At 48.2% G+C, this 18,583-nt stretch overlaps 8 non-coding genes across 8 annotated transcripts; all 8 read right to left on the bottom strand.

The window, feature by feature from the left end:
* Positions 1 to 543: 543 nt before the first annotated feature.
* On the bottom strand, positions 544 to 637 carry LOC147003003 (small nucleolar RNA SNORD116). Its single transcript, XR_015048225.1, has one exon. It is a non-coding gene; the product is annotated as a small nucleolar RNA SNORD116 (small nucleolar RNA).
* Positions 638 to 3,100: 2,463 nt separating this feature from the next.
* LOC147003002 (small nucleolar RNA SNORD116) lies at positions 3,101 to 3,194 on the bottom strand. Its single transcript, XR_015048224.1, has one exon. It is a non-coding gene; the product is annotated as a small nucleolar RNA SNORD116 (small nucleolar RNA).
* A 2,449-nt stretch (positions 3,195 to 5,643) lies between these two features.
* LOC147003001 (small nucleolar RNA SNORD116) lies at positions 5,644 to 5,737 on the bottom strand. Its single transcript, XR_015048223.1, has one exon. It is a non-coding gene; the product is annotated as a small nucleolar RNA SNORD116 (small nucleolar RNA).
* A 2,457-nt stretch (positions 5,738 to 8,194) lies between these two features.
* On the bottom strand, positions 8,195 to 8,288 carry LOC147003000 (small nucleolar RNA SNORD116). The gene has a single exon (XR_015048345.1). It is a non-coding gene; the product is annotated as a small nucleolar RNA SNORD116 (small nucleolar RNA).
* Positions 8,289 to 10,753: 2,465 nt separating this feature from the next.
* On the bottom strand, positions 10,754 to 10,847 carry LOC147002999 (small nucleolar RNA SNORD116). The gene has a single exon (XR_015048202.1). It is a non-coding gene; the product is annotated as a small nucleolar RNA SNORD116 (small nucleolar RNA).
* Positions 10,848 to 13,320: 2,473 nt separating this feature from the next.
* Positions 13,321 to 13,414, bottom strand: LOC147002998 (small nucleolar RNA SNORD116). Its single transcript, XR_015048201.1, has one exon. It is a non-coding gene; the product is annotated as a small nucleolar RNA SNORD116 (small nucleolar RNA).
* A 2,459-nt stretch (positions 13,415 to 15,873) lies between these two features.
* On the bottom strand, positions 15,874 to 15,967 carry LOC147002997 (small nucleolar RNA SNORD116). Its single transcript, XR_015048222.1, has one exon. It is a non-coding gene; the product is annotated as a small nucleolar RNA SNORD116 (small nucleolar RNA).
* Positions 15,968 to 18,439: 2,472 nt separating this feature from the next.
* On the bottom strand, positions 18,440 to 18,533 carry LOC147002996 (small nucleolar RNA SNORD116). The gene has a single exon (XR_015048221.1). It is a non-coding gene; the product is annotated as a small nucleolar RNA SNORD116 (small nucleolar RNA).
* Positions 18,534 to 18,583: the final 50 nt, after the last annotated feature.

Below are 18,583 nucleotides of genomic sequence, written 5' to 3'. Positions count from 1 at the left end.
CTATTTCCAAGGCAATTGCCCGAGAATCTTACAAGCCACCAGGGACACAGAGGCTTCTGTTCACCACCTGAACAGACCACAGTCACATTGTCTCAGTTACCTGCTACTGGGTCAAGCTACAATCTACCTGCAGCCTGAAATCTATTGACTCTCTAAAGCAATGCAACAGGGTTAAAATTCATATCAGGGCTTCTGAGAAGCCTGAATCCACTGCCAGATATTACCATGTGAAGAACCAAACTTTGGTGCCACTGCCACTGCTACTTTTGCCTCACAGTCTACTTTCCACAATGGCTTGGGCCCTATCCTTGGACCTAGCACGACTCCCTACTGAGTATCTGCCAAGCATCTCCTCAACAGCAAAGTGAGCATGCCACCTGAGCTTTAGGAGCTGCTGTGTCCTACGCCATGCTTTTTGGCAGAGTAGGGCAAGCACACACCTGTCTCTGCAGACTCTGGCTAGAGCCCGAAGAAGTCAAGAACAATGGAGTGGATGGGCAGCCTGTGCCTGACGCCCATAGCACCTGGGAGACCCAAGATGCTGGACCTCAGTCCCGATGAGAGTGGCGGTACAGAATTTTCACTCATTTTGTTCAGCTTTTCCAAGGAATGTTTGACTGGGAATCATCATAGATCCAAGCACATTGGAGTGCATTGCACAAAGTGGTTCCGGTACTCTGGAATGCTCTGGCTTTGGGGAGAGCAAGGGACGGCAAGACATTGCCCATACACTTCCAGGGGACAATGGGCCGAAGCTCCAAACCTGGGAGAAACCAGAGGCCCTAAGCATGCTCCATATCCCGAAGGGACTGGACGTACAGATGGCAGCAGTTCCCTGCTCCTCCAAGACCAGGACACCTAGAATACATGCAGCAATTCCCATGATCCTTACCTTTTAACTCAGGTGAACTAGGGCAAGTCAGCCACACCACAACTCTTTGCTGGAGACTCAGTTGGAAGACATCAACACTCAGCCAAAGTTGTGGGGCCATTTCCTCTATATGTTGCCATGGACCATGCTGGACAGGGAATGCAACCCTGTGAAGACAGCACAGAGAACATGCTACCATTACAGTGGGACCCATGCAAAACCAGATGGATTATGGGCTTACCATGTACTATGGGCTTGTCATAGCTCACAGGCACCCTCAACACTCCTGCTCTTACCAACCTCTTCACACTGCCCTTCCAGATCTCCTTTGCTTTTACTCTCAGGCCTTGGATGTGAACATACCATGCCCTTGGCTCTCAGTGCTTGCTGGGTCCTCAGCTCACTCTAAGGACTTAAGGATGATATGTGAGCTGAAATACAGCTACTCAACACTTTCCCTAAAGTCCAGGCCATCAACTACCTCCACCAGTGTCCTGAGAATGTTCTCAAGGGAAAGAGAGCATCTCTCCAAGCATCCAGTCCGAAACAGCTAATAACAAGGCCAATCACTGGTCCACTTGGCTATGCTGAGGAACAATGAGGATGCAGCTCTGAATAAGTTCTCAGGCAAAATTGGGCCTCATTGGATATCTAAGCCAACTAATTTTGATCCTTTCATCATGGCTCCAGTCCTTCTCTGATCAATACATCTGGGTCTTTGCATGAGGCAAAGTCAAACTCCTCTGAGGCTTCAAAATTCCAGCTCCTGGGTAGCAAGCTTAATTGGGCCCAGAAGATAACACTTTTCTCTCTCTCTCTCTCTCTCTCTCTCTCTCTCTCTCTCTCTCTCTCTCTCTCTCTCTCTCTCTCTCTCTCTCTCTCTCTCTCTCTCTCTCCCTCTCTCAGTCTTTTACCCCTTGACTTTTCCTTGCCCATGGAAGCTAGTACCTATTTATGTCCACCTGTCCAGTGCTCATTTAGTCTGTTGTGAAGACTTCCTCCTATCTCAAGAGATTGCTTTTGGCCATCCACCCTGCATTGATCTCTTCCTGGGAAAACTTCTCACACCATCCTGTACAGCTTCCCACACTGAAGCTCAAAAATCCCATTGTGCTGAACTATCCCAGGCCAGGGTACCACGTGAATGGAATCATCTTACTGTATCAAATTCACTCTGCATCCAAGAACTCATTTTCTCCTTGACATTTCCCGTGAGTATGGGTCTAGGGTGGATTTGCAAAACACCATGTGCCCCATTGCAACCTCCTTCCTATGCACATTAGCAACTTGTCTTTCCAGAAGATCATGCCCAAAAGTCGAAAAGAAAGGTCCCATGACACCTTGGTCTCTAATTTAGAGGGTCTCTCAACAAGATGTTTCTCCTAAGGCTGTGGATGCAAGAACTGTTCCTAGACTTTCCCTTTGACCTTGCCAAGGAGGCTGCCAAGAAAGTCCAAACATTCCAAGGATATCCCTTCAACAACTTCCAAAGCAACAGAACCTACCCAAGAGGAGATTCCTACAAATGTTCTTTCAGAAAACCTATTGAGACACAGGTCTGTAAGTCTCATGCTTCCACCGAGTCCATCAAAGTGCTATCAGTCCTGGTACACAGGTAAGTGTTTAAATGTGGTGCAATCTGACCAGTGAGGTGCCTGTCACCACCTCCATTGCTTAGCTCCTTCTCTATTTCCAAGGCAATTGCCCGAGAATCTTACAAGCCACCAGGGACACAGAGGCTTCTGTTCACCACCTGAACAGACCACAGTCACATTGTCTCAGTTACCTGCTACTGGGTCAAGCTACAATCTACCTGCAGCCTGAAATCTATTGACTCTCTAAAGCAATGCAACAGGGTTAAAATTCATATCAGGGCTTCTGAGAAGCCTGAATCCACTGCCAGATATTACCATGTGAAGAACCAAACTTTGGTGCCACTGCCACTGCTACTTTTGCCTCACAGTCTACTTTCCACAATGGCTTGGGCCCTATCCTTGGACCTAGCACGACTCCCTACTGAGTATCTGCCAAGCATCTCCTCAACAGCAAAGTGAGCATGCCACCTGAGCTTTAGGAGCTGCTGTGTCCTACGCCATGCTTTTTGGCAGAGTAGGGCAAGCACACACCTGTCTCTGCAGACTCTGGCTAGAGCCCGAAGAAGTCAAGAACAATGGAGTGGATGGGCAGCCTGTGCCTGACGCCCATAGCACCTGGGAGACCCAAGATGCTGGACCTCAGTCCCGATGAGAGTGGCGGTACAGAATTTTCACTCATTTTGTTCAGCTTTTCCAAGGAATGTTTGACTGGGAATCATCATAGATCCAAGCACATTGGAGTGCATTGCACAAAGTGGTTCCGGTACTCTGGAATGCTCTGGCTTTGGGGAGAGCAAGGGACGGCAAGACATTGCCCATACACTGCCAGGGGACAATGGGCCGAAGCTCCAAACCTGGGAGAAACCAGAGGCCCTAAGCATGCTCCATATCCCGAAGGGACTGGACGTACAGATGGCAGCAGTTCCCTGCTCCCAAGACCAGGACACCTAGAATACATGCAGCAATTCCCATGATCCTTACCTTTTAACTCAGGTGAACTAGGGCAAGTCAGCCACACCACAACTCTTTGCTGGAGACTCAGTTGGAAGACATCAACACTCAGCCAAAGTTGTGGGGCCATTTCCTCTATATGTTGCCATGGACCATGCTGGACAGGGAATGCAACCCTGTGAAGACAGCACAGAGAACATGCTACCATTACAGTGGGACCCATGCAAAACCAGATGGATTATGGGCTTACCATGTACTATGGGCTTGTCATAGCTCACAGGCACCCTCAACACTCCTGCTCTTACCAACCTCTTCACACTGCCCTTCCAGATCTCCTTTGCTTTTACTCTCAGGCCTTGGATGTGAACATGCCATGCCCTTGGCTCTCAGTGCTTGCTGGGTCCTCAGCTCACTCTAAGGACTTAAGGATGATATGTGAGCTGAAATACAGCTACTCAACACTTTCCCTAAAGTCCAGGCCATCAACTACCTCCACCAGTGTCCTGAGATTGTTTTCAAGGGAAAGAGAGCATCTCTCCAAGCATCCAGTCCGAAACAGCTAATAACAAGGCCAATCACTGGTCCACTTGGCTATGCTGAGGAACAATGAGGATGCAGCTCTGAATAAGTTCTCAGGCAAAATTGGGCCTCATTGGATATCTAAGCCAACTAATTTTGATCCTTTCATCATGGCTCCAGTCCTTCTCTGATCAATACATCTGGGTCTTTGCATGAGGCAAAGTCAAACTCCTCTGAGGCTTCAAAATTCCAGCTCCTGGGTAGCAAGCTTAATTGGGCCCAGAAGATAACACTTTTCTCTCTCTCTCTCTCTCTCTCTCTCTCTCTCTCTCTCTCTCTCTCTCTCTCTCTCTCTCTCTCTCTCTCTCTCTCTCCCCCTCTCTCAGTCTTTTACCCCTTGACTTTTCCTTGCCCATGGAAGCTAGTACCTATTTATGTCCACCTGTCCAGTGCTCATTTAGTCTGTTGTGAAGACTTCCTCCTATCTCAAGAGATTGCTTTTGGCCATCCACCCTGCATTGATCTCTTCCTGGGAAAACTTCTCACACCATCCTGTACAGCTTCCCACACTGAAGCTCAAAAATCCCATTGTGCTGAACTATCCCAGGCCAGGGTACCACGTGAATGGAATCATCTTACTGTATCAAATTCACTCTGCATCCAAGAACTCATTTTCTCCTTGACATTTCCCGTGAGTATGGGTCTAGGGTGGATTTGCAAAACACCATGTGCCCCATTGCAACCTCCTTCCTATGCACATTAGCAACTTGTCTTTCCAGAAGATCATGCCAAAGTCGAAAAGAAAGGTCCCATGACACCTTGGTCTCTAATTTAGAGGGTCTCTCAACAAGATGTTTCTCCTAAGGCTGTGGATGCAAGAACTGTTCCTAGACTTTCCCTTTGACCTTGCCAAGGAGGCTGCCAAGAAAGTCCAAACATTCCAAGGATATCCCTTCAACAACTTCCAAAGCAACAGAACCTACCCAAGAGGAGATTCCTACAAATGTTCTTTCAAAAAACCTATTGAGACACAGGTCTGTAAGTCTCATGCTTCCACCGAGTCCATCAAAGTGCTATCAGTCCTGGTACACAGGTAAGTGTTTAAATGTGGTGCAATCTGACCAGTGAGGTGCCTGTCACCACCTCCATTGCTTAGCTCCTTCTCTATTTCCAAGGCAATTGCCCGAGAATCTTACAAGCCACCAGGGACACAGAGGCTTCTGTTCACCACCTGAACAGACCACAGTCACATTGTCTCAGTTACCTGCTACTGGGTCAAGCTACAATCTACCTGCAGCCTGAAATCTATTGACTCTCTAAAGCAATGCAACAGGGTTAAAATTCATATCAGGGCTTCTGAGAAGCCTGAATCCACTGCCAGATATTACCATGTGAAGAACCAAACTTTGGTGCCACTGCCACTGCTACTTTTGCCTCACAGTCTACTTTCCACAATGGCTTGGGCCCTATCCTTGGACCTAGCACGACTCCCTACTGAGTATCTGCCAAGCATCTCCTCAACAGCAAAGTGAGCATGCCACCTGAGCTTTAGGAGCTGCTGTGTCCTACGCCATGCTTTTTGGCAGAGTAGGGCAAGCACACACCTGTCTCTGCAGACTCTGGCTAGAGCCCGAAGAAGTCAAGAACAATGGAGTGGATGGGCAGCCTGTGCCTGACGCCCATAGCACCTGGGAGACCCAAGATGCTGGACCTCAGTCCCGATGAGAGTGGCGGTACAGAATTTTCACTCATTTTGTTCAGCTTTTCCAAGGAATGTTTGACTGGGAATCATCATAGATCCAAGCACATTGGAGTGCATTGCACAAAGTGGTTCCGGTACTCTGGAATGCTCTGGCTTTGGGGAGAGCAAGGGACGGCAAGACATTGCCCATACACTTCCAGGGGACAATGGGCCGAAGCTCCAAACCTGGGAGAAACCAGAGGCCCTAAGCATGCTCCATATCCCGAAGGGACTGGACGTACAGATGGCAGCAGTTCCCTGCTCCTCCAAGACCAGGACACCTAGAATACATGCAGCAATTCCCATGATCCTTACCTTTTAACTCAGGTGAACTAGGGCAAGTCAGCCACACCACAACTCTTTGCTGGAGACTCAGTTGGAAGACATCAACACTCAGCCAAAGTTGTGGGGCCATTTCCTCTATATGTTGCCATGGACCATGCTGGACAGGGAATGCAACCCTGTGAAGACAGCACAGAGAACATGCTACCATTACAGTGGGACCCATGCAAAACCAGATGGATTATGGGCTTACCATGTACTATGGGCTTGTCATAGCTCACAGGCACCCTCAACACTCCTGCTCTTACCAACCTCTTCACACTGCCCTTCCAGATCTCCTTTGCTTTTACTCTCAGGCCTTGGATGTGAACATGCCATGCCCTTGGCTCTCAGTGCTTGCTGGGTCCTCAGCTCACTCTAAGGACTTAAGGATGATATGTGAGCTGAAATACAGCTACTCAACACTTTCCCTAAAGTCCAGGCCATCAACTACCTCCACCAGTGTCCTGAGAATGTTCTCAAGGGAAAGAGAGCATCTCTCCAAGCATCCAGTCCGAAACAGCTAATAACAAGGCCAATCACTGGTCCACTTGGCTATGCTGAGGAACAATGAGGATGCAGCTCTGAATAAGTTCTCAGGCAAAATTGGGCCTCATTGGATATCTAAGCCAACTAATTTTGATCCTTTCATCATGGCTCCAGTCCTTCTCTGATCAATACATCTGGGTCTTTGCATGAGGCAAAGTCAAACTCCTCTGAGGCTTCAAAATTCCAGCTCCTGGGTAGCAAGCTTAATTGGGCCCAGAAGATAACACTTTTCTCTCTCTCTCTCTCTCTCTCTCTCTCTCTCTCTCTCTCTCTCTCTCTCTCTCTCTCTCTCTCTCTCTCTCTCTCTCTCTCCCCCTCTCTCAGTCTTTTACCCCTTGACTTTTCCTTGCCCATGGAAGCTAGTACCTATTTATGTCCACCTGTCCAGTGCTCATTTAGTCTGTTGTGAAGACTTCCTCCTATCTCAAGAGATTGCTTTTGGCCATCCACCCTGCATTGATCTCTTCCTGGGAAAACTTCTCACACCATCCTGTACAGCTTCCCACACTGAAGCTCAAAAATCCCATTGTGCTGAACTATCCCAGGCCAGGGTACCACGTGAATGGAATCATCTTACTGTATCAAATTCACTCTGCATCCAAGAACTCATTTTCTCCTTGACATTTCCCGTGAGTATGGGTCTAGGGTGGATTTGCAAAACACCATGTGCCCCATTGCAACCTCCTTCCTATGCACATTAGCAACTTGTCTTTCCAGAAGATCATGCCCAAAAGTCGAAAAGAAAGGTCCCATGACACCTTGGTCTCTAATTTAGAGGGTCTCTCAACAAGATGTTTCTCCTAAGGCTGTGGATGCAAGAACTGTTCCTAGACTTTCCCTTTGACCTTGCCAAGGAGGCTGCCAAGAAAGTCCAAACATTCCAAGGATATCCCTTCAACAACTTCCAAAGCAACAGAACCTACCCAAGAGGAGATTCCTACAAATGTTCTTTCAAAAAACCTATTGAGACACAGGTCTGTAAGTCTCATGCTTCCACCGAGTCCATCAAAGTGCTATCAGTCCTGGTACACAGGTAAGTGTTTAAATGTGGTGCAATCTGACCAGTGAGGTGCCTGTCACCACCTCCATTGCTTAGCTCCTTCTCTATTTCCAAGGCAATTGCCCGAGAATCTTACAAGCCACCAGGGACACAGAGGCTTCTGTTCACCACCTGAACAGACCACAGTCACATTGTCTCAGTTACCTGCTACTGGGTCAAGCTACAATCTACCTGCAGCCTGAAATCTATTGACTCTCTAAAGCAATGCAACAGGGTTAAAATTCATATCAGGGCTTCTGAGAAGCCTGAATCCACTGCCAGATATTACCATGTGAAGAACCAAACTTTGGTGCCACTGCCACTGCTACTTTTGCCTCACAGTCTACTTTCCACAATGGCTTGGGCCCTATCCTTGGACCTAGCACGACTCCCTACTGAGTATCTGCCAAGCATCTCCTCAACAGCAAAGTGAGCATGCCACCTGAGCTTTAGGAGCTGCTGTGTCCTACGCCATGCTTTTTGGCAGAGTAGGGCAAGCACACACCTGTCTCTGCAGACTCTGGCTAGAGCCCGAAGAAGTCAAGAACAATGGAGTGGATGGGCAGCCTGTGCCTGACGCCCATAGCACCTGGGAGACCCAAGATGCTGGAACTCAGTCCCGATGAGAGTGGCGGTACAGAATTTTCACTCATTTTGTTCAGCTTTTCCAAGGAATGTTTGACTGGGAATCATCATAGATCCAAGCACATTGGAGTGCATTGCACAAAGTGGTTCCGGTACTCTGGAATGCTCTGGCTTTGGGGAGAGCAAGGGACGGCAAGACATTGCCCATACACTGCCAGGGGACAATGGGCCGAAGCTCCAAACCTGGGAGAAACCAGAGGCCCTAAGCATGCTCCATATCCCGAAGGGACTGGACGTACAGATGGCAGCAGTTCCCTGCTCCTCCAAGACCAGGACACCTAGAATACATGCAGCAATTCCCATGATCCTTACCTTTTAACTCAGGTGAACTAGGGCAAGTCAGCCACACCACAACTCTTTGCTGGAGACTCAGTTGGAAGACATCAACACTCAGCCAAAGTTGTGGGGCCATTTCCTCTATATGTTGCCATGGACCATGCTGGACAGGGAATGCAACCCTGTGAAGACAGCACAGAGAACATGCTACCATTACAGTGGGACCCATGCAAAACCAGATGGATTATGGGCTTACCATGTACTATGGGCTTGTCATAGCTCACAGGCACCCTCAACACTCCTGCTCTTACCAACCTCTTCACACTGCCCTTCCAGATCTCCTTTGCTTTTACTCTCAGGCCTTGGATGTGAACATGCCATGCCCTTGGCTCTCAGTGCTTGCTGGGTCCTCAGCTCACTCTAAGGACTTAAGGATGATATGTGAGCTGAAATACAGCTACTCAACACTTTCCCTAAAGTCCAGGCCATCAACTACCTCCACCAGTGTCCTGAGAATGTTCTCAAGGGAAAGAGAGCATCTCTCCAAGCATCCAGTCCGAAACAGCTAATAACAAGGCCAATCACTGGTCCACTTGGCTATGCTGAGGAACAATGAGGATGCAGCTCTGAATAAGTTCTCAGGCAAAATTGGGCCTCATTGGATATCTAAGCCAACTAATTTTGATCCTTTCATCATGGCTCCAGTCCTTCTCTGATCAATACATCTGGGTCTTTGCATGAGGCAAAGTCAAACTCCTCTGAGGCTTCAAAATTCCAGCTCCTGGGTAGCAAGCTTAATTGGGCCCAGAAGATAACACTTTTCTCTCTCTCTCTCTCTCTCTCTCTCTCTCTCTCTCTCTCTCTCTCTCTCTCTCTCTCTCTCTCTCTCTCTCTCTCTCTCTCTCTCTCTCCCCCTCTCTCAGTCTTTTACCCCTTGACTTTTCCTTGCCCATGGAAGCTAGTACCTATTTATGTCCACCTGTCCAGTGCTCATTTAGTCTGTTGTGAAGACTTCCTCCTATCTCAAGAGATTGCTTTTGGCCATCCACCCTGCATTGATCTCTTCCTGGGAAAACTTCTCACACCATCCTGTACAGCTTCCCACACTGAAGCTCAAAAATCCCATTGTGCTGAACTATCCCAGGCCAGGGTACCACGTGAATGGAATCATCTTACTGTATCAAATTCACTCTGCATCCAAGAACTCATTTTCTCCTTGACATTTCCCGTGAGTATGGGTCTAGGGTGGATTTGCAAAACACCATGTGCCCCATTGCAACCTCCTTCCTATGCACATTAGCAACTTGTCTTTCCAGAAGATCATGCCCAAAAGTCGAAAAGAAAGGTCCCATGACACCTTGGTCTCTAATTTAGAGGGTCTCTCAACAAGATGTTTCTCCTAAGGCTGTGGATGCAAGAACTCTTCCTAGACTTTCCCTTTGACCTTGCCAAGGAGGCTGCCAAGAAAGTCCAAACATTCCAAGGATATCCCTTCAACAACTTCCAAAGCAACAGAACCTACCCAAGAGGAGATTCCTACAAATGTTCTTTCAGAAAACCTATTGAGACACAGGTCTGTAAGTCTCATGCTTCCACCGAGTCCATCAAAGTGCTATCAGTCCTGGTACACAGGTAAGTGTTTAAATGTGGTGCAATCTGACCAGTGAGGTGCCTGTCACCACCTCCATTGCTTAGCTCCTTCTCTATTTCCAAGGCAATTGCCCGAGAATCTTACAAGCCACCAGGGACACAGAGGCTTCTGTTCACCACCTGAACAGACCACAGTCACATTGTCTCATTTACCTGCTACTGGGTCAAGCTACAATCTACCTGCAGCCTGAAATCTATTGACTCTCTAAAGCAATGCAACAGGGTTAAAATTCATATCAGGGCTTCTGAGAAGCCTGAATCCACTGCCAGATATTACCATGTGAAGAACCAATCTTTGGTGCCACTGCCACTGCTACTTTTGCCTCACAGTCTACTTTCCACAATGGCTTGGGCCCTATCCTTGGACCTAGCACGACTCCCTACTGAGTATCTGCCAAGCATCTCCTCAACAGCAAAGTGAGCATGCCACCTGAGCTTTAGGAGCTGCTGTGTCCTACGCCATGCTTTTTGGCAGAGTAGGGCAAGCACACACCTGTCTCTGCAGACTCTGGCTAGAGCCCGAAAAAGTCAAGAACAATGGAGTGGATGGGCAGCCTGTGCCTGACGCCCGTAGCACCTGGGAGACCCAAGATGCTGGACCTCAGTCCCGATGAGAGTGGCGGTAGAGAATTTTCACTCATTTTGTTCAGCTTTTCCAAGGAATGTTTGACTGGGAATCATCATAGATCCAAGCACATTGGAGTGCATTGCACAAAGTGGTTCCGGTACTCTGGAATGCTCTGGCTTTGGGGAGAGCAAGGGACGGCAAGACATTGCCCATACACTGCCAGGGGACAATGGGCCGAAGCTCCAAACCTGGGAGAAACCAGAGGCCCTAAGCATGCTCCATATCCCGAAGGGACTGGACGTACAGATGGCAGCAGTTCCCTGCTCCTCCAAGACCAGGACACCTAGAATACATGCAGCAATTCCCATGATCCTTACCTTTTAACTCAGGTGAACTAGGGCAAGTCAGCCACACCACAACTCTTTGCTGGAGACTCAGTTGGAAGACATCAACACTCAGCCAAAGTTGTGGGGCCATTTCCTCTATATGTTGCCATGGACCATGCTGGACAGGGAATGCAACCCTGTGAAGACAGCACAGAGAACATGCTACCATTACAGTGGGACCCATGCAAAACCAGATGGATTATGGGCTTACCATGTACTATGGGCTTGTCATAGCTCACAGGCACCCTCAACACTCCTGCTCTTACCAACCTCTTCACACTGCCCTTCCAGACCTCCTTTGCTTTTACTCTCAGGCCTTGGATGTGAACATGCCATGCCCTTGGCTCTCAGTGCTTGCTGGGTCCTCAGCTCACTCTAAGGACTTAAGGATGATATGTGAGCTGAAATACAGCTACTCAACACTTTCCCTAAAGTCCAGGCCATCAACTACCTCCACCAGTGTCCTGAGAATGTTCTCAAGGGAAAGAGAGCATCTCTCCAAGCATCCAGTCCGAAACAGCTAATAACAAGGCCAATCACTGGTCCACTTGGCTATGCTGAGGAACAATGAGGATGCAGCTCTGAATAAGTTCTCAGGCAAAATTGGGCCTCATTGGATATCTAAGCCAACTAATTTTGATCCTTTCATCATGGCTCCAGTCCTTCTCTGATCAATACATCTGGGTCTTTGCATGAGGCAAAGTCAAACTCCTCTGAGGCTTCAAAATTCCAGCTCCTGGGTAGCAAGCTTAATTGGGCCCAGAAGATAACACTTTTCTCTCTCTCTCTCTCTCTCTCTCTCTCTCTCTCTCTCTCTCTCTCTCTCTCTCTCTCTCTCTCTCTCTCTCTCTCTCTCTCTCTCTCTCTCTCTCTCCCCCTCTCTCAGTCTTTTACCCCTTGACTTTTCCTTGCCCATGGAAGCTAGTACCTATTTATGTCCACCTGTCCAGTGCTCATTTAGTCTGTTGTGAAGACTTCCTCCTATCTCAAGAGATTGCTTTTGGCCATCCACCCTGCATTGATCTCTTCCTGGGAAAACTTCTCACACCATCCTGTACAGCTTCCCACACTGAAGCTCAAAAATCCCATTGTGCTGAACTATCCCAGGCCAGGGTACCACGTGAATGGAATCATCTTACTGTATCAAATTCACTCTGCATCCAAGAACTCATTTTCTCCTTGACATTTCCCGTGAGTATGGGTCTAGGGTGGATTTGCAAAACACCATGTGCCCCATTGCAACCTCCTTCCTATGCACATTAGCAACTTGTCTTTCCAGAAGATCATGCCCAAAAGTCGAAAAGAAAGGTCCCATGACACCTTGGTCTCTAATTTAGAGGGTCTCTCAACAAGATGTTTCTCCTAAGGCTGTGGATGCAAGAACTCTTCCTAGACTTTCCCTTTGACCTTGCCAAGGAGGCTGCCAAGAAAGTCCAAACATTCCAAGGATATCCCTTCAACAACTTCCAAAGCAACAGAACCTACCCAAGAGGAGATTCCTACAAATGTTCTTTCAGAAAACCTATTGAGACACAGGTCTGTAAGTCTCATGCTTCCACCGAGTCCATCAAAGTGCTATCAGTCCTGGTACACAGGTAAGTGTTTAAATGTGGTGCAATCTGACCAGTGAGGTGCCTGTCACCACCTCCATTGCTTAGCTCCTTCTCTATTTCCAAGGCAATTGCCCGAGAATCTTACAAGCCACCAGGGACACAGAGGCTTCTGTTCACCACCTGAACAGACCACAGTCACATTGTCTCATTTACCTGCTACTGGGTCAAGCTACAATCTACCTGCAGCCTGAAATCTATTGACTCTCTAAAGCAATGCAACAGGGTTAAAATTCATATCAGGGCTTCTGAGAAGCCTGAATCCACTGCCAGATATTACCATGTGAAGAACCAATCTTTGGTGCCACTGCCACTGCTACTTTTGCCTCACAGTCTACTTTCCACAATGGCTTGGGCCCTATCCTTGGACCTAGCACGACTCCCTACTGAGTATCTGCCAAGCATCTCCTCAACAGCAAAGTGAGCATGCCACCTGAGCTTTAGGAGCTGCTGTGTCCTACGCCATGCTTTTTGGCAGAGTAGGGCAAGCACACACCTGTCTCTGCAGACTCTGGCTAGAGCCCGAAAAAGTCAAGAACAATGGAGTGGATGGGCAGCCTGTGCCTGACGCCCGTAGCACCTGGGAGACCCAAGATGCTGGACCTCAGTCCCGATGAGAGTGGCGGTAGAGAATTTTCACTCATTTTGTTCAGCTTTTCCAAGGAATGTTTGACTGGGAATCATCATAGATCCAAGCACATTGGAGTGCATTGCACAAAGTGGTTCCGGTACTCTGGAATGCTCTGGCTTTGGGGAGAGCAAGGGACGGCAAGACATTGCCCATACACTGCCAGGGGACAATGGGCCGAAGCTCCAAACCTGGGAGAAACCAGAGGCCCTAAGCATGCTCCATATCCCGAAGGGACTGGACGTACAGATGGCAGCAGTTCCCTGCTCCTCCAAGACCAGGACACCTAGAATACATGCAGCAATTCCCATGATCCTTACCTTTTAACTCAGGTGAACTAGGGCAAGTCAGCCACACCACAACTCTTTGCTGGAGACTCAGTTGGAAGACATCAACACTCAGCCAAAGTTGTGGGGCCATTTCCTCTATATGTTGCCATGGACCATGCTGGACAGGGAATGCAACCCTGTGAAGACAGCACAGAGAACATGCTACCATTACAGTGGGACCCATGCAAAACCAGATGGATTATGGGCTTACCATGTACTATGGGCTTGTCATAGCTCACAGGCACCCTCAACACTCCTGCTCTTACCAACCTCTTCACACTGCCCTTCCAGACCTCCTTTGCTTTTACTCTCAGGCCTTGGATGTGAACATGCCATGCCCTTGGCTCTCAGTGCTTGCTGGGTCCTCAGCTCACTCTAAGGACTTAAGGATGATATGTGAGCTGAAATACAGCTACTCAACACTTTCCCTAAAGTCCAGGCCATCAACTACCTCCACCAGTGTCCTGAGAATGTTCTCAAGGGAAAGAGAGCATCTCTCCAAGCATCCAGTCCGAAACAGCTAATAACAAGGCCAATCACTGGTCCACTTGGCTATGCTGAGGAACAATGAGGATGCAGCTCTGAATAAGTTCTCAGGCAAAATTGGGCCTCATTGGATATCTAAGCCAACTAATTTTGATCCTTTCATCATGGCTCCAGTCCTTCTCTGATCAATACATCTGGGTCTTTGCATGAGGCAAAGTCAAACTCCTCTGAGGCTTCAAAATTCCAGCTCCTGGGTAGCAAGCTTAATTGGGCCCAGAAGATAACACTTTTCTCTCTCTCTCTCTCTCTCTCTCTCTCTCTCTCTCTCTCTCTCTCTCTCTCTCTCTCTCTCTCTCTCTCTCTCTCTCTCTCTCTCCCCCTCTCTCAGTCTTTTACCCCTTGACTTTTCCTTGCCCATGGAAGCTAGTACCAATTTATGTCCACCTGTCCAGTGCTCATTTAGTCTGTTGTGAAGACTTCCTCCTATCTCAAGAGATTGCTTTTGGCCATCCACCCTGCATTGATCTCTTCCTGGGAAAACTTCTCACACCATCCTGTACAGCTTCCCACACTGAAGCTCAAAAATCCCATTGTGCTGAACTATCCCAGGCCAGGGTACCACGTGAATGGAATCATCTTACTGTATCAAATTCACTCTGCATCCAAGAACTCATTTTCTCCTTGACATTTCCCGTGAGTATGGGTCTAGGGTGGATTTGCAAAACACCATGTGCCCCATTGCAACCTCCTTCCTATGCACATTAGCAACTTGTCTTTCCAGAAGATCATGCCAAAGTCGAAAATAAAGGTCCCATGACACCTTGGTCTCTAATTTAGAGGGTCTCTCAACAAGATGTTTCTCCTAAGGCTGTGGATGCAAGAACTGTTCCTAGACTTTCCCTTTGACCTTGCCAAGGAGGCTGCCAAGAAAGTCCAAACATTCCAAGGATATCCCTTCAACAACTTCCAAAGCAACAGAACCTACCCAAGAGGAGATTCCTACAAATGTTCTTTCAGAAAACCTATTGAGACACAGGTCTGTAAGTCTCATGCTTCCACCGAGTCCATCAAAGTGCTATCAGTCCTGGTACACAGGTAAGTGTTTAAATGTGGTGCAATCTGACCAGTGAGGTGCCTGTCACCACCTCCATTGCTTAGCTCCTTCTCTATTTCCAAGGCAATTGCCCGAGAATCTTACAAGCCACCAGGGACACAGAGGCTTCTGTTCCCCACCTGAACAGACCACAGTCACATTGTCTCAGTTACCTGCTACTGGGTCAAGCTACAATCTACCTGCAGCCTGAAATCTATTGACTCTCTAAAGCAATGCAACAGGGTTAAAATTCATATCAGGGCTTCTGAGAAGCCTGAATCCACTGCCAGATATTACCATGTGAAGAACCAAACTTTGGTGCCACTGCCACTGCTACTTTTGCCTCACAGTCTACTTTCCACAATGGCTTGGGCCCTATCCTTGGACCTAGCACGACTCCCTACTGAGTATCTGCCAAGCATCTCCTCAACAGCAAAGTGAGCATGCCACCTGAGCTTTAGGAGCTGCTGTGTCCTATGCCATGCTTTTTGGCAGAGTAGGGCAAGCACACACCTGTCTCTGCAGACTCTGGCTAGAGCCCGAAGAAGTCAAGAACAATGGAGTGGATGGGCAGCCTGTGCCTGACGCCCATAGCACCTGGGAGACCCAAGATGCTGGACCTCAGTCCCGATGAGAGTGGCGGTACAGAATTTTCACTCATTTTGTTCAGCTTTTCCAAGGAATGTTTGACTGGGAATCATCATAGATCCAAGCACATTGGAGTGCATTGCACAAAGTGGTTCCGGTACTCTGGAATGCTCTGGCTTTGGGGAGAGCAAGGGACGGCAAGACATTGCCCATACACTGCCAGGGGACAATGGGCCGAAGCTCCAAACCTGGGAGAAACCAGAGGCCCTAAGCATGCTCCATATCCCGAAGGGACTGGACGTACAGATGGCAGCAGTTCCCTGCTCCTCCAAGCCCAGGACACCTAGAATACATGCAGCAATTCCCATGTTCCTTACCTTTTAACTCAGGTGAACTAGGGCAAGTCAGCCACACCACAACTCTTTGCTGGAGACTCAGTTGGAAGACATCAACACTCAGCCAAAGTTGTGGGGCCATTTCCTCTATATGTTGCCATGGACCATGCTGGACAGGGAATGCAACCCTGTGAAGACAGCACAGAGAACATGCTACCATTACAGTGGGACCCATGCAAAACCAGATGGATTATGGGCTTACCATGTACTATGGGCTTGTCATAGCTCACAGGCACCCTCAACACTCCTGCTCTTACCAACCTCTTCACACTGCCCTTCCAGATCTCCTTTGCTTTTACTCTCAGGCCTTGGATGTGAACATGCCATGCCCTTGGCTCTCAGTGCTTGCTGGGTCCTCAGCTCACTCTAAGGACTTAAGGATGATATGTGAGCTGAAATACAGCTACTCAACACTTTCCCTAAAGTCCAGGCCATCAACTACCTCCACCAGTGTCCTGAGAATGTTCTCAAGGGAAAGAGAGCATCTCTCCAAGCATCCAGTCCGAAACAGCTAATAACAAGGCCAATCACTGGTCCACTTGGCTATGCTGAGGAACAATGAGGATGCAGCTCTGAATAAGTTCTCAGGCAAAATTGGGCCTCATTGGATATCTAAGCCAACTAATTTTGATCCTTTCATCATGGCTCCAGTCCTTCTCTGATCAATACATCTGGGTCTTTGCATGAGGCAAAGTCAAACTCCTCTGAGGCTTCAAAATTCCAGCTCCTGGGTAGCAAGCTTAATTGGGCCCAGAAGATAACACTTTCTCTCTCTCTCTCTCTCTCTCTCTCTCTCTCTCTCTCTCTCTCTCTCTCTCTCTCTCTCTCTCTCTCTCTCTCTCTCTCTCTCTCTCTCTCTCTCTCCCCCTCTCTCAGTCTTTTACCCCTTGACTTTTCCTTGCCCATGGAAGCTAGTACCTATTTATGTCCACCTGTCCAGTGCTCATTTAGTCTGTTGTGAAGACTTCCTCCTATCTCAAGAGATTGCTTTTGGCCATCCACCCTGCATTGATCTCTTCCTGGGAAAACTTCTCACACCATCCTGTACAGCTTCCCACACTGAAGCTCAAAAATCCCATTGTGCTGAACTATCCCAGGCCAGGGTACCACGTGAATGGAATCATCTTACTGTATCAAATTCACTCTGCATCCAAGAACTCATTTTCTCCTTGACATTTCCCGTGAGTATGGGTCTAGGGTGGATTTGCAAAACACCATGTGCCCCATTGCAACCTCCTTCCTATGCACATTAGCAACTTGTCTTTCCAGAAGATCATGCCCAAAAGTCGAAAAGAAAGGTCCCACGACACCTTGGTCTCTAATTTAGAGGGTCTCTCAACAAGATGTTTCTCCTAAGGCTGTGGATGCAAGAACTCTTCCTAGACTTTCCCTTTGACCTTGCCAAGGAGGCTGCCAAGAAAGTCCAAACATTCCAAGGATATCCCTTCAACAACTTCCAAAGCAACAGAACCTACCCAAGAGGAGATTCCTACAAATGTTCTTTCAAAAAACCTATTGAGACACAGGTCTGTAAGTCTCATGCTTCCACCGAGTCCATCAAAGTGCTATCAGTCCTGGTACACAGGTAAGTGTTTAAATGTGGTGCAATCTGACCAGTGAGGTGCCTGTCACCACCTCCATTGCTTAGCTCCTTCTCTATTTCCAAGGCAATTGCCCGAGAATCTTACAAGCCACCAGGGACACAGAGGCTTCTGTTCACCACCTGAACAGACCACAGTCACATTGTCTCAGTTACCTGCTACTGGGTCAAGCTACAATCTACCTGCAGCCTGAAATCTATTGACTCTCTAAAGCAATGCAACAGGGTTAAAATTCATATCAGGGCTTCTGAGAAGCCTGAATCCACTGCCAGATATTACCATGTGAAGAACCAAACTTTGGTGCCACTGCCACTGCTACTTTTGCCTCACAGTCTACTTTCCACAATGGCTTGGGCCCTATCCTTGGACCTAGCACGACTCCCTACTGAGTATCTGCCAAGCATCTCCTCAATAGCAAAGTGAGCATGCCACCTGAGTTTTAGGAGCTGCTGTGTCCTACGCCATGCTTTTTGGCAGAGTAGGGCAAGCACACACCTGTCTCTGCAGACTCTGGCTAGAGCCCGAAGAAGTCAAGAACAATGGAGTGGATGGGCAGCCTGTGCCTGACGCCCATAGCACCTGGGAGACCCAAGATGCTGGACCTCAGTCCCGATGAGAGTGGCGGTACAGAATTTTCACTCATTTTGTTCAGCTTTTCCAAGGAATGTTTGACTGGGAATCATCATAGATCCAAGCACATTGGAGTGCATTGCACAAAGTGGTTCTGGTACTCTGGAATGCT

This window comes from Mus caroli, unplaced genomic scaffold (genome assembly GCF_978045245.1).
Source record: "Mus caroli unplaced genomic scaffold, Mus_caroli_1 scaffold_8, whole genome shotgun sequence".
Lineage (NCBI taxonomy): Eukaryota > Metazoa > Chordata > Mammalia > Rodentia > Muridae > Mus > Mus caroli.
This window is presented reverse-complemented; position numbering and strand designations above follow the sequence as displayed.